We start from the raw sequence: 13826 nt of genomic DNA on the forward strand, positions 1-13826 counted from the left end.
AGAGATGTATAGGCCTAGAGTGACACCGCCGCCAGAGCTGATTTTTTCATATTCCAAAGCACATGAGCGGGGAGGGGGAGGGGCGGTGCATTTCACCACAGAGGTGCGAAGGAATAGAGCGGCGCCATTCCATATAAGCCAAGATGGCGGCGTTCTTCCCCTCCCGGAAGTTCGGGGCTCTGACTCTGTGGGCCGCTCTATTTTTTTTCTCTATGGAATCATTACGTTGGCCAATGGCGGCTGCCGAACTCGTTTATAACGGAAGTCCCGGCTCCTGTTAGAGCTCTATGGTCAGCCGCCATCTTGTTCTTGCTTCGTACCAGAGGAGAGGAGGAAGGTTGCATCTCTCGGCCTCATCATGTCCCTGCAGTTGCTGAGAAGAGCGGCGCTCAGGCTGCCCAGCCTGGCTCCCCAGCCTGTCAGAGGCGTCACTGCTAAGCCCCCCAAGGATCCTATAGGGCCCGTGGTAAGGGGGCACCGGGGATGGTTTAGGGGAGGAGGAGGATTCCGTTTTAAAATACTTTGATTGGAGACGAGAAAATGTAACAGAATACAGAACCAGGAGGAAAAGCTTCCCAGAAAAAAAGGTGGCGCGGACCACCGCCGTTGCTCATGGAAATGGGTTACGTAAATCATAAATTATTCCAAATAAAATGATATTTGGATTAGTGTGCAGTTGGGGAGCTGATTTTGTGCTATTCAAAAAAGGAGGTGGGTGGGTAGGATACAGACACGTTAGACGTGTGGCTGGTATTCAGCGTAGGCCCTTCCTGTGCTGCACATCTAAAGCAGTTATCGTGCCCCTTTGAATAGTCGTGGTAATTGAAAGATTGGTCACCGAAAGGTGTTTGGTTCGGTGGTAAGATGGGTAACAAGCTTGCTGCTAGGAAGGAGTTGAAGTTGGACAAGAGTTTGAGGGTGAGTGAGGACAGATGTCGCTTGTGGACTGCAGTGCAGGCAGGTTGTGAGTACCTGGGCACCTTAAGGATGGTTGGTGTGAGGAGAGGGCTTCTGGTGGGAATGTTTGCATAATGCATATAACACAGAGCTTTTACAGATGTCATTTGTTACAGAGAGCCTTTTGGGCCTACCAAGTAATCCAGTAATCTCTTGCTTCCTGTGTTTAGCTGATGTTCTCTGTCAACTCTCAGTGTTGTCTTGTAGCTGGAGATGTGAACAGCCATGTCTGACTTTTTAAATTTATTTTTAATCATTACAGAGTAGTGTTTTCACATGTAGTAGCTTCAGCTGTGGTTTCTTTGAATATGCAAATCGTCACTAGACACTCTTGTCTCTAGTGCTAGCATTTAGAGCAGGGATCCCCAAACTAAGGCCCAGGGGCCGGATGTGGCCCAATCGCCTTATAAATCCGGCCTGCAGAAGGTCTGGGAATCAGCGTGTTTTTACATGAGTAGAATGTGTCCTTTTATTTAAAATGCATCTCTGGGTTATTTGTGGGGCATAGGAATTGGTTCATATTTTTTTCAAAATATAGTACGGCCCCCCACAAGGTCTGAGGGACAGTGGACCGGCCCCCTGCTGAAAAAGTTTGCTGACCCCTGATGTAGAGGATTGGATCTAGCCCTGGGGCGTCTGCTTGCTGCTGATCCTCCCGTCCCTCAAATCTCAGGGCTGAGTGCTGCTACTTTTGTCTTCTCTTGTACAGGAGACGGCTATTGGCATGACCACCTTCTTCATATCATTCCTGGTCCCATCAGGCTGGATCCTGCTGAACATAGAAAGCTACAAGACCAGAGAATCTTAGGAGGAGTGGACCAACCCTCATCAGCCCTGAAGCACAGGTGCTACTTCCTCCCCAGATGCATGGCTTCCTCCATTCCAGGGAAGAGTTCTCTCCCGTGTCCATCTCCCATGGGGACCAGTGTCCTGAAATAGATTCTCTGCTGCTTCCCGGCCGTCACAGAGGATGTAGTTCAAGATGGCAGCACTCCGGAGACTTAAATCTGTTACAATAAATCCTGTTACATTCCTGTAATTGTGTCCTCTTTTATCTCTTGTTAACTGTTGGCAGAACACATGGAATTATACTTTGGAACATCCCAAATAAATTGGTGCACAGTAACCTATGTGCTTCCTTTGAAGAGCGCAATCAAACTTGCATCTCTTGTTGTTATTAATTTATTGATACGCTGCCTTTCCCTCCGATGGGGAATCAAAGCATCTTACAATTGAAAATAAGAATCACTAAAAACATAGGGGGGAATAATTTTTAAAAGCAATTAAACATTGATAGAATTAAAACTATATACAAACATAATATACAGTCATACCTTGGTTGTTGAACGCCTTAGTACTTGGACGTTTTGGCTCCCGAACGCCGCAAACCCAGAAGTGAGTGTTCCACTTTGCGAATGTTCTTTGGAACCTGAATGTATGACGGGGCTTCCATTTGGCTACAGGCGCTTCATCCAGCCAATCAGAAGCCGTGCTTTGGTTTCCGTATGTTTTGGAAAGGGAAAACAAGCTCTTTAGGACCCCAGGGATTCCATTTGCCAGGTGTCCAAACAAATCAATTGCAGATCTGGCTTCACTCTTTGGCTAAAAACACTGACAGGTGGGAGCAGCCAGGTGCCTTATTTCACAGAAATTGCTTAGAAGGGGGCCTGCACATTCTGCTTTGTACAGTATCTTTCTTCCGGTTGTCGTTCAGTCATGTCTGACTCTTCGTGACCCCATGGACCAGAGCACGCCTATCTTTCACTGCCCCCCTCTTTCTTCTTAGGAGGGCTAAACTTCCCGTATTGGCCCAAATATAAGCCACACTTTCCCTTCAAATTCTGACAGTGAAAAGTTAAAGTGGGGCTTATATTTGTGACCTTACACCACGAGTAAAGCGGCACAGCTCTCTTCCCCCCCCCCTCCGAGCAACTGGGAGCGCGGGGCATGGTGTGCAGCCTACCCAGCGCTCCCCCCCCCCCCCCAGCACAGGTCAGTTGCAGACCATGGGGCTTGCCCTGAAGCCAATACGAGTATTTTAAGCACAACATTTTTGCGTGTTTCAAAGGCACAGATAATCTCTTTGTTCAATGCGAATGTAGCCCTAAGGTTGCAAAGCAGTGATGGGTGACCCCCCCACACCTCAAACCGGGTTGGATCAGAAATAAGCCATGCTATTCCCCAAACTGCAAAAGTGAAAAATTACTTGGCTTGTTTTTCAGCCAATCTGAATTTGGACTGGAGGGCACCAGCAGCAGCCCTAATCCCCAAGCCTCCCTCCCTTATCTTCCCATAAGCCTCCCTGTCTGCCCCCCGCTCCTCAAAACCTCCCCTTCCCACCCACTCACTCTCCAAACCCCTTTTTTCTGCCCCACATGCCTGGCTACTGCTGCTGACACACTTAATTTGGGGAAAAACAGGAGCAGGAAAGAGAAAAAGGTCTCTTAACCCACCTCCCTCTGGTGCCACATCCAAGAAGCCCACAGGGAAACTACTGAAACTCCCCTTGGGAGAAACTACATTTCCCAGGATCGACTTAGGGACACATTTATTCGGGTATTGTCTTTTTTATTCCCCCCCCCTTGAATTTTAAAGGTGTGGCTTATATTTGGGTGCTGCTTATATTCTGGCCAATATGGTACTTTAAAAAGGATAATAATGAAAGCTCAGGGTCTGAGGCACTAAGGAAGGAATAATTTTATTGGCCAAGTACCAATCATACTTGGAATTTTGCTTTGACTACATTGCAATGTAAAGAAAAACGTACCTCATACAAACACTATTCCCCTCACAATACAACAGCCTTTACAGACACCCAATTGGTGACCCCCATTTAGAATATTGATAGTTGAATAGTGTGGGTACTTAGGAGTAAAATGGCTAGCAGTAACAGAATCAATAATGTCATGGTCAATTTATTTATATACACTATTTTACACAACACTATCTGTCGTTCACATTTTTTTAAAAAAAGTCTAAATACAGTCATACAGTGACAATCCATAGTAAAAAAAAGTAAAATAATAGGACGGCAGCATTAACACTAGAAAAAACCCACCAACAATTAACAATTAGTTTAATGTAGGCCATATTGTAAGTGAGCATAAAGATCACCCAAAGGTCAAGTAAAGCTATCCAATAACTTTCACATCCTAAAGTTGTACCCAAAGCTGACAGTGTTAGTATTTACACTCCCAAAAGTCCCCCTCTCAGCTGGAGAGTGAAATAAGGAAGGTGGAACCAATGCCTTCCCCCTTAAGGTAAAGGGGCCCCTGACTGTTAGGTCCAGTCGCAGACAACTCTGGGATTGCGTCGCTCATCTTGCTTTACTGGCCGAGGGAGCCGGCGTACAGCTTCCGTGTCATGTGGTCAGCATGACTAAGCCGCTTCTGGCGAACCAGAGCAGTGCACGGAAACACCGTTTACCATCCTGCTGAAGTGGTACCTATTTATCTACTTGCACTGCGTGCTTTCGAACTGCTAGGTTGGCAGGAGCAGGGACCGAGCAACGAGAACGCACCCCATCGCAGGGATTCGAACCGCCGACCTTCTGATTGGCAAGCCCTCGGCTCAGTGGTTTAACCCACAGCGCCACCCATGTCCCGTGAACTCAAGGTAGTCATGCTCATTAAATTCAGTGGGTCTACTCTTGAGTACGACCAGCATAGGATTCAATCCACAATCTCTTTATAGAGCTACTACAGCTGCTTTATCCTGGCCTTTTAATGGCTCAATAAATCATTTAATCCTCCAGCTCTTGCCAAGAGGCATCCATAGCCACGTGGAGAAAGGCAGGAATCAAACAGGCCAATGAAAAATCTGGCTGACTTCATTTCAATTGGCAGGAAAGCATGTTTGGATGGCCAGTTAGTAAGGGGGCGGGAAGCGGGGGGGGGGGGGGATTGAACTTAAATGCTCTTTATACAAGCGTTGTTGGGTGTTTTCTTGCAACTTCATTCAAGCAGTGCAGTTTCTAAGGTCATTTTTATGTAGGTAGTTTGTGTTCAACACTTTAGAGATGTGTGCATTATCTAATATAAGCTACAATGCTAACTTGCCTGGGTCAGAGAAGCTAAGCTTTACTGATTTGCAGTAGGTATATGTGCTGCCGAAGCGAGCACACTGATTTGCAGTAGGGGTTTATTTCCACATAAATAGGGTTAACATTGCAGCCTTCCTCTCTCATTTGGTTGGCTTGCTGAAATAGATATGATGGTTTTATAGTTTCTTGCTTTTATAGTAATTACTTGCTTCTGATAGTTTCTTACAATTATTATGCAGTATAGTATATTGTTAAAGTTGTACATGTTTTTGGCTGATTTTCCCCAGGCTGTCCCCCCCCCCCCAGTATTTGTATGCTGCTTTGGGAAAAGATTGAAAAATGATAAAGAAATGTATATATATAAGTAAGCTGTTCATTTCTAAGGTGCCATGAAACTTCTGAGTGTCTTGTAATAGACTGACATAGCTACTCATCAAGAAATGAATCAGCCCCCACTCCCTATTTTTTTGGTTTCCAAAAACAGGATAGGGTGTTTTTTAATGACGGCATGTTACTTTCCTTCTGCTGTTCTGAATCTAATGATTGTTTAGAACACGCTCTTTTATTTGGAAGTTTTAAAGTTTGGCCAAAAAAAAAAAAAAGACTGTGCCCTGCAAGCTTTTTAGCAGCAGTTGCTTTTTCATTCAAAATGAGTTTTGAGTTCCCGTTATATTGGGATCAATTAAAATGCATTGAAAGTGTGTTGCCTCTCATTGGCAGCAGGTGGCGCAGTTGTGTGGTTCTATGTCATTCTCTGGTTAAAGAGACATCCAGCTTTGCTTGGTTATGATTTCATTACATGGTATATTTTGCCTTCTGTCCAAGATGTAGCTCAAGAGGGTGTATGTGGGGCTTCCAGTCTTCCATCCTGGTGGTATAAGGACAAACGAGCTTTGCATTAGCAAGCTTGCTAGACAGATTGTGTGTTTTTAGGACCATGTCCTGGGAATCTAGCCTCTTAGCAGCAGTATAGTATAGTGGGAAGATTGTGGTTGCACTCAGGTCCAGCTTGTGGGATTCCCACAGTCATCTGGTTGTCCATAATGAGAACAAGAGGCTGGAAAGATTCTTGGCTTGCAGGGGGTTGGACTAGATGATCCTTGGGGTCCCTTCCAACTCTACAGTTCTATGACTAGGTGGGCATTTGGCCTGATCCAGCAGAGCTCTTCTTGAGGCAGAAATGTTCTTGGGTTTTTCATGTGAATTGAGGATGCCTTAGGAGCCTCCTCACAGGAAAACTAACTAGCTCTTATATAGCAAGATGGTAGCTCCACTGATGGCTCACTTTTTTGCCTGGTACAGAGTATAGTAAAAGTTTTGTGAAAAGTTTCAGAAAGCCCAGCTTTCACTCCTTCCCATCTTCTGCAAGCAACAGGGAGCGGTGACAGACTCTTGGCACATAAATCAATACAATAAGTTTCTCTCCTGCTGGTGGTCGTAGTGTCATGGTTTGGCCAACTCCTGTTTCATTAGTTATACTGGTGTTCTTGCGTCCCCAAATGTTGGACTACAAATACCATCTTCCCTAGCTATTTTTGCCAGTAGTCGGGGATGATGGGAGTTGTAGTCCGACAACATCTTGGAATACTATATCACAGGCAAGTCCTATTTCCTTGGTCCAAGCAATGCTCTGTGTTGGCAACTTCCTTTGATAAGTATATATATATATATTTAAAGGTTTTAAATATATATATATATGTTTGCATATAGCATTTCAGTTTCATGCTCCATTTACAGGGGAGGCAAAGTGGCTAAAACACGGCTGGACAACCTTTTTCAGCCTGAGGGTTAAATCTCACTTCTGGGTTGGCTGTTTTTTTGCTTCCTTCCACTGTGCTCCTTTTCCTCCCAGGGACACCATGTTGGGAGCCACCGCCACACCTGATGACACGGAGGCTTCCGTTCAAGAAATCCCAGATGGTCCCAGAGCGGTCCGGACCCCTTTGAGGAGCCAGCAGGAGAAGAGGAGTATAGAGGAGAGGTTGGGATTGTACCACACCCTGCCCAAGAGACGTGAACCCATTGGCTTCTATAAGGGCAGGCCCATCTCGTCCAAAGTAGACTGCTTCCGACTGAGGAAGCCCTTGTAGGCCTGCCATGCCATGGCTGAGTCTTCACCCAGTCCTTTGGTAAGTCTTCCCTTCTCCCAGCCTCCCAAGTATGGGTAAGGGCAAAGGGTCATAGCTCAGGGGCAGGGCATCTGCTTTGCATGCAGAAGGTCCCGGGTGGCAGGATCAGTCCCCAGCCTCTCCAGGTGGAACTGCGGAAGACTCGCTATTTTATGCCCTGCCTGCCAATCAGTAGAGATCACGGGTCTTCAACCCATAGCTGGGTCGTGAGACCATCCTGGGTGGGTTGTTGCTACCATAAAGACATTCAATAAACATTCATATTTAATATATTTTCAACTAATTTAAGTGATTTACTAGTCAAGTTGCATCTGCTTCCTGACTCGGAGGTCTAAGTGGAATCTGTGCGTGCATAAGCCCCAGTGAGTTCAACTAAACTTACTTCTGCTTTCCTGGGAGCAAGCCTCATGGAATTCAGTAGGGCTTGCTTGTGAGTAGACACGCATCTGCTTGCACTGCTTACCGACAAACACCCTCCCCATCTTTCTCACATAGTACCCAACCTCCCATTTCAGCATCAGGCAGCCAGCTAAATCTTCTCCCCTCCATTCCGTCCTCGTCCCACCAAGCTCTCCTTTTTATCAAAGGGAGGAAGGGAAAGCAAAAAGACAGTCTCCTTTAAATAAAATAACCTTCCTTTTTATATGGAGGAAAGCTATTTAGGGGACAATACAGATCCTGAAGTTGAGGCTCCAGTACTTTGGCCACCTCATGAGAAGAGAAGACTCCCTAGAAAAGACCCTGATGTTGGGAAAGATGGAGGGGAGAGGATGAGATGATTGGACAGTGTTCTCGAAGCTACCAACATGAGTTTGGCCAAACTGCGAGAGGCAGTGAAGGATAGGGGTGCCTGGCGTGCTCTGTCTGGTCCATGGGTCACGAAGAGTCGGACACGACTGAACGACTGAACAACAACATCATAAACACTACCAGAAAATAAAAACAAAAACTATTCTGCCTCTTTTTTTTCTAAAAGAAAAAAAGAAAGAAGTCCAGTCCTGAGGGGTTCCTCCTGGATTGTTAGCAGACTCTGCATAAATAGCTGAGCTCTAAGTAGAAAAGTGAAGCTGAAAGATTTTGCTGGTTTGTGTGAGGGCTTATCTTCATTTCTTAGGAGGAAGGAGGGAGAGAGCAAACAAAGCTGGGGACACAGGGCTTGCAAATTATCTGTAAAGTAACTAAAGTATGGGTTCAGCTGACCTTACCCCTGGGAAGCTGTTAAGTGTCCACCTTTTGCTCACAGGTATATTGCCTTTTTGAAACACTTCACAATCTTATTTCAATACCGGTAATCAAGGTACCAGCTCCTGCCCACCTAGCAGTTCGAAAGCACGTCAAAGTGCAAGCAGATAAATAGGTACCGCTCTGGTGGGAAGGTAACCGGCATTTCTGTGCGCCGCTCTGGTTTCGCCAGAAGTGGCTTTGTCATGCTGGCCACATGACCCGGAAGCTGTCTGCGGACAAACGCCGGCTCCCTCGGCCTATAGAGCGAGATGAGCGCCGCAACCCTAGAGTCAGACACATGTGGACCTAATGGTCAGGGGTCCCTTTACCTTTACCTTTACTCAAGGTATTCAACGGTACAGCCAAACCTCGGTTGTAATCTGTTCTGCAAGACCATTCGACTTATGAAATGTTTGACAACCGAGCCGCAGCTTCTGATTGGTTGGAAGAGCTTCTTGCACTCAAGCGGAAGCCGCCTCAGACGTTTGGGTTGTGAAAAACGTTCAAAAACCGTAGCATTTACTTCCAGGTTTTCAGCATTCAGGAGCCGAAACATACGATAACGGAGGCATTTGGGAACTGAGGTTTGACTGTATGACGATTTATTGCACAGCCCTAGACATGGCCCCTTGGTTCGAAAAAGTTCCCGTTAGGCTGTTGGACTAGGATTTGGGAGACCCATATTCAAATCCCCACTCAACCTTGATGCTCACTGGGTAACGTTGGGACAGCATCTGTCTCTCAGCCTAGCCTCAACCTCGTGGGGTTGTTGTGAGGGAAATATGGAGAGCAGGCCACCTTGGAGGGAAGGTGGGATATAAATGGAGCAATTCAGTAAGTAAGCAAATTAAACTACTCCATTCTCATCCTCTTTGGGTCAGTTTCCTCCCTTAGAGGCCAACTCTTGAGGAGAAATGAATGTGTCCTTTATCCACAGCCTGCATCTCCCACATTGCAAGAGCCAAAGTATGTTTTGAACTGTTGGTGACATACTGTCAGACAACTGTGTGCTGTTGTTTTTCTAATATATATTTAACCCAAAAGAACAAACAGTTCTGGCTTTTAAATCTGTGTTGGACAGACTGTTGCGGAGCTAAACGAATACAAGCAAGGGGGGGGGGGACACCCTCCTGTCCTCAACAGTGTGGAATAGAAGCGAGGAAGGCTGAGGTTCACGAGAAAACAACCCTTTCCCCCTCTGAAACACCAGAGGTATGTTTTTACGTCTCCTGAGGTTGCGCATGTGCCATACCTTTAAAGTACATCCTTTCCTTCAAAGAATTATAAGCGCTGTAGCTTACCCCTCGAAGAATGGGAACTGTAGTTTGTTAAGGGTGCTGGGAATTGTAGCTTTGTGAGGGGTAAATGACAGTTCCCAGTTTTCTTGGAGTAGGAAGGAAGCCCATGTGCTTTTAAATGTATGGTGTGGATGCGACCTGGAACAATTGTCAAATCAATTCATTACGTTTGTTACCATGACAGACCGCTTTGCAAGCCTTGAAAATTAGTTGATCACTGTGTGCTTACACACACATACACAATTCATGGAGCTTTGCTTCCCCACTTCTGGTCCAGCTGCGCTATTACCTGCGCCACAGGTGGGCGTGGCTTGGGCAAAATGGCCTTGTGGGACGCAATGGAGAGGCTTAGTGGGCATAGCCAGGGGCCTATGGCTGCAGATTCCCCACCCCGTCTCAGCTAATCTGAAGCCATATACAAGTTTCTATTGGAAATTTGTGCTTTTGAAGACAGGACTCTATTCTTTTATTTCTGGTAGTCCATTCCCTTTAGATCTTTTCATTTCTCAGATGCCTTCGTACACTTCTTTTGCTGCTGTAAACAAATACTTTGACTTTTCTCCATTTTAAATTGCTCCGCAACCGTCGAGTAATTGCTGTATTGATCTTTGTCTGGAAATGTCAAGTTTCTCCCAACTGTCCTTCTAAAGAATTTTCCTGCTACATAATTATCATCTGGTTTCACTTTTGCTGCTCTACAGTACTAAACTGGCAGGATCTTTAAAAATAAATAAATCTGCATGAGCTAATGCAGGTAAATCAGTATTTGACCTTAACGGCACTTAAATGCTGTATTCATATGTCTTATTTTAATTTGGCTTCTGTTTCCATCCAAGTGTTGCTTCAAAGTAATCATAAAACGACCAATTAGTACATAGAGTGCCTGGGGAGGGGGTGGGTGGGTTGTCAAGCTTTTACCTTTTACAATCTGAATAAATGTTTACTAATTGCAGGTAACCCTGCATTAATCTCATCTGACCTCCCGGTTAATATGGGAAACAACATTCTGTTGGGCTTCGAGATAGCTGTGAACGAGCAGATTAATCAGTGCTAATGATGGTGCCGATCTGTTGCAAAAACCAATTAACGCAGATTGGAACGTTGTTAAAATCCATTTTTAAAAAATAAAATAAAATAAATGAGCTTCCTTATCTGTCTTGTGGAATAAATATGGGGCTTTTTTTGCAAAATGGCAGGTAATGAGAAGATGTGTAAGTTATCTCCCATAGAACTCGATGTTGTGTGTCAAATTATTGAAAGGGGTGAGAGGTTGGGATGAATTGTAATTGACTTGGCCATTCTTTATGAAGTAGCATCACTAAATCAAAGGCCAAGCTGCGAATGATGAATAATACTGAAACAAGCAACTGCGAGAATCATGACTGGAGAGCTAAGTCAGTTAACGCCAAGGACAGTTGCATAGTCCTGCATTGTAGGGGGTTGGACTAGATCAGGGGTCCCCAAACTAAGGCCCGGGGGCCAGATGTGGCCCAATCACCTTCTAAATACGGTCCGAGAATCAGTGTGTAGAATGTGTCCTTTTATTTAAATTGAATCTCTGGGTTATTTGTGGGGCCTGCCTGGTGTTTTTACATGAGTAGAATGTGTCCTTTTAATTAAAATGCATCTCTGGGTTATTTGTGGGGCATAGGAATTCGTTCATATTTTTTCCCCAAATATAGTCTGCCCCCCCCACAAGGTCTGAAGGACAGTGGACCCGGCCCCCTACTGAAAAAGTTTGCTGACCCCTGGACTAGATGATCCTCAGGATCCCTTCCAACTCTACAAATATGATTCTATGACAGCTATGTGCTGTGACCTGTGGGTCAGCTAGGAATTTGGACACGTCTTTTTAACCTCTGCCCGTACTCAAGTGTCTTATATTTGGATGTATTGTTTTAAAACTGGGAGTTTCCATAACCATGTTTGTGAGCACCTCCTCCTTTTCTATGATCTCCTATTTCCTACTGTGAAAGCCCCTCCATGGCATTTGCCTTAGCAGTAGCTGTTCACAGGTACATTTCACTTGTACATGGAAGTTCCATTTAGATGCCATGGGTCGTAAATATGCCTTTCTCCACGAATTTGGCTGCCTCTAGATGGTCGGCATTGTGTGGAAGGAATTCAAGCAGACATTGAGAAAGTTAGGTTTGTGTAATTAAAGCACATAAGTCGCTCCAGCTCCACAATCCCGCTTAAAAAGTAGGAAAGAAATGGATGTTTTGTGGTTAGGAAAGTGACAGTGAAATGTACTGGAAAGTGTAGGAAGAATAAATGATTAATGGGAAGATGTCTGACCACCGTGCAAGCAAATAAGGACAGATGCAGGAGGAATACTTGTTGCCCTTTATTCTTCCCAAAAATTGGAGCAAATGCTCAATAAAGACTGGATATAATCTAACTTCAGAATAAGCTTTGTGTAAGCAAATCAGGATGAACGTTCGCTAAACAGGTCAACTGAAGGTGCTAACCTGCTGTTGCTGCTGCTTTTGCTTTTTACGGGCATTGAAATGGTCATGTTGTATCCTGTGGTGGTAGATTTCATGTTAAGTGAACCTTCTTAGAACCTAAAATGCTATGAGAGAAGTAAGATTAACTAAAACAAGAGAGGAAGACTAGTCCTACTATAGTTTCGCCTTCTCAAAAGGGTCACTGTGAGGCATATGCCTTTGATCTCAATGTGCAGTTTTGTTTTGTGTGTGTGTGTTTTTTAAAAGATCTGCTGTGTTTTCTTTCTGCTAAACTATTTTCTCCTCTTTCTTTTTAATAGTTCTGTTACTAGGATTCTGGTGCATCCATGAAGCAAACATCTCTTTGGATAAATTAAGAGCCGCAGCGACCTGCCGTATGGAATTCCAGACACATTCACAAGCACCTATATGAACTGCATTTTGCTCATCACTAGCAAGGTTGCTCTGGTCTCCTCCTCCTCCTCTGCATTATTCTTCTTTTTGCAAACCTTGAAGCTTTCAGTGCTAAAGAATGTTCATAAGGCAAACACTTCCTTGTTAGAAGGATTCAGTTGGGGCACTGAATATGTATATAACTTCTGCTGTACAAAATGATTCTCCTGTGTTTCTCATTAGGTTTCACTGTTATTTCATTATTATAATTTTGTAATAAAAAGATTTGAAACCTCTCCAGGCTTTTAGGTATACTTAAGATGAAAAGCTTTTTATTTCTTTGCTGCGTGGAGAGAAATGAGTGCTACCTTCTATCTTCATACACCAGTATTTGCTGAATTATCAGGATAGTATATGATACACATGAATCAGATCGCAAAATAAAAACAGGGGTAAATGTATACTATAAATTGGTACTAACATATAACACATTGAAAGTCGGAGTGTGAAAAGGTAACAGGTGCAAGGACTCATTTCACCCTGAACATGGCCAGGCATTAGGAATTGTGTTGGCAGGATGAGACTCAAATTATAAATGATGCTGAGAGTAAAAGAATCATTTTGGGGGGAGTGGGGGAAAGAAAAACCTTGGAAAACAATGTGTAAGTTGTTTGGGTTCACCAAACTCCAACATGAAATAATATTTTTGCATGCTTCCTTGTGACAGAGCTATTTGGTGGTGGGAGACAGCTGGCCCCTATGACGTGGGGTGGTGAACCTCAGAGCTGTGGGCCAAATGTGGCCCTCCAGGCCTCTCTAGCAGGCCCTCAGAACTCTCCCTAGCCACACCCGTCACTGGCCCTGCTCTGCATGCACCGTCCTTGAAAAGTTTTGCCTGCTGAAATGTGTCATTGAGTTCTGATCATGTCTCTTGCTTCCCTGGATAGAGGACAGAATGTGTGTGTAGAAAGTAGCCTACTTTCGCAATGCTAAAATTTACACTTGCTGCTTCACTCACTTTTGTCTCTGGCCCTAAACCACTGCCTTGTGGCCTCATAAAGTTGTCCCAAAGGGAATATGGTCCTTGGGCTGAAAGAGTTTCCGCAACCCTATTACAAAAGTATCGAGTTTTATCTAACTAAATTATATGCAGAGTAGACTCATTGAAATAAACAGGCCTAAGGTACACCACCTTGCCGACAAAGGTCCATATAGTTAAAGCTATGGTTTTCCCAGTAGTAATGTACGGAAGTGAGAGCTGGACCATAAAGAAGGCTGATCGCCAAAGAATGGATGCTTTTGAATTATGGTGCTGGAGGAGACTCTTGAGAGT

The 13826-nt window shown here is 44.6% G+C and overlaps 1 long non-coding RNA gene across 1 annotated transcript; it reads left to right on the forward strand.

The window, feature by feature from the left end:
* The first annotated feature begins 268 nt into the window (after nucleotides 1-268).
* On the forward strand, nucleotides 269-1996 carry LOC117061693. The gene is made up of 2 exons (XR_004428125.1): nucleotides 269-466; nucleotides 1667-1996. It is a non-coding gene; the product is annotated as an uncharacterized LOC117061693 (long non-coding RNA).
* Nucleotides 1997-13826: the final 11830 nt, after the last annotated feature.

The sequence above is a fragment of the Lacerta agilis genome, chromosome 17, assembly GCF_009819535.1.
Source record: "Lacerta agilis isolate rLacAgi1 chromosome 17, rLacAgi1.pri, whole genome shotgun sequence".
Taxonomy (NCBI): Eukaryota; Metazoa; Chordata; class Lepidosauria; order Squamata; family Lacertidae; genus Lacerta; species Lacerta agilis.